The sequence below is a fragment of the Myotis brandtii genome, unplaced genomic scaffold (genome assembly GCF_000412655.1).
Source record: "Myotis brandtii unplaced genomic scaffold, ASM41265v1 scaffold266, whole genome shotgun sequence".
Lineage (NCBI taxonomy): Eukaryota > Metazoa > Chordata > Mammalia > Chiroptera > Vespertilionidae > Myotis > Myotis brandtii.
This window is the reverse complement of record NW_005360124.1, coordinates 2,364,029-2,365,696: the sequence shown is the minus strand read 5'-3', so window position 1 is coordinate 2,365,696 and position 1,668 is coordinate 2,364,029. Positions and strand designations below refer to the sequence as shown.

General features: G+C 48.4%; 1 long non-coding RNA gene across 1 annotated transcript in view; it reads left to right on the top strand.

The window, feature by feature from the left end:
* The first annotated feature begins 29 nt into the window (after window positions 1–29).
* The window catches only part of LOC102241343, a 6,045-nt gene continuing 4,406 nt past the window's right edge, over window positions 30–1,668 (top strand). The window contains exon 1 of the long non-coding RNA XR_001362519.1: window positions 30–370. This is a non-coding gene — a long non-coding RNA (uncharacterized LOC102241343). The remainder of the gene's footprint in view (window positions 371–1,668) is intronic.

Genomic DNA, 1,668 nt, shown 5'->3' with positions numbered 1-1,668 from the left:
AGGGGCCGCGGCACCTGGGGGCCCGGTTCCCCGCCGCTCGGGTCTCGCTGTTCAGGGAGTGAAGGGGGATGGTCCCGCACGCCCGGCTGTGAATGGCGAGGCTGCGTCGGGTCCCCGTGAGGAAAATAGCGGACATGGCTGGTTTCTCCGTGGAGTTAACAAAGCGCTTCCACGCTCTCTCCCTTGGTGCTCTGTCAGGTAGCAATGTCCTCATTTTACAAGCCGAATGACGTGACTCACCCAAAGCCTCAAACTAATCAATGGAAAAGCCGGAATTTGAAGCTGTGCTGCCTTCAAAATTCCGGAGGGCTTACCGTTGCATCACATTATCTCCCTAAGTCACTAATGGGAGACACACACGCCCCTATAGGTAAGATGCTGCAGGGGTAGCGGGGGCAGTTGAAGCTGCCATCCTTTCCTTCAGAGAGTAAGGAATAAAACAAAGATGAAACCCATAAAAGACACACCATGAGAGAAAAATACAGAGTACTGCGGAAGATGAAAGAACTGCTCACTGCCCGCCGGGTATCCGGGAAGAAAGGCAGCGTGGAGAAGGCTGTGAGATCCACGGGGAAGGAGATGAGGAGGGTTCTACAGCGAGAAGGGGTAGCTGGAGCACTTATGAAGGTGACTTAGTGAACGTGTTCAGGAAAAAGCAAACGGGAAGACTAGGGCATGTGGAGAAGTGGCAGAGACCAGGAGAATGGGGCCTGAGGTGGCAAGTAGATGAATTTGTATCGAATTCTGTATTTTTAGTCTTTGCGCTTTCAAAGTTTGGGGGAAGAAAAGTTCAGCTTTTCTTTGATCCGTGAATGTATACAAAAACTAGAGGCCCAGTGCACGGGTAGGGTTCCTAGGCCTGGCCTTCGATCAGGGCCCATTGAGGCCTTCCTTCGTTCCGCTTCCCCCTGGTGGTCAGCACACGTCCTGGTGAGCCATCGAACTCCTGGTCTCCTGGTCAAACTCCCGAGGGGACACTTTGCATATTAGCCTTTTATATAGATTAGAGGAGGGCCCCGCCAGTGTGGCTCGGTGGTTGAGCGTGGACCTGTGAACCAGGACCTCACAGCCAGGGCGTATGCCTGGGTCTCAGGCTCAGATCCCCAGTAGGGGGTGTAGGAGGCAACTGATCAATGATTCTCTTTAATCATTGATGTCTCTCTCTCTCTCTCTTCCCCCCCCCCTCTCTGAAATCAATAAAAATACATACATTTTTTTAAATTAGAGGTGGGAAAACTGCCAGGTAAATCTGCAGTAAGCCAGGTGAAAAGTAATGATGAGTCTGAACTAAAAGCTCAGGAGGAACTTAAAAGAGCATAGTTTAAAGATGACATGGAAGCAGAATCTACAGGATTTAGCAATTAAATGGATTTACAGCAAGAGGGGATGGCATGAAAACATATATGAAGAAGAAAGAAAAATCAAGATAGTGAAGAGGTTTTGACTTTGTAGATAATCATAGAAAAGAGATAGGAGTAAAAATTGCTTTATATATTATTATTTTTTAATTAAATCTTCATTGTTGAAAGTATTAACATATGTCCCCTCTTTTCCCCCATTGCCCTCTCCTACCCTCCCGCACTGCCAGCCCCAGGCCTTCACCACCCTTATTGTCTTGTCCAAAGAACTTGTGCTTACAAGTTCTTTGATCTCTTCCCACCCACTCAT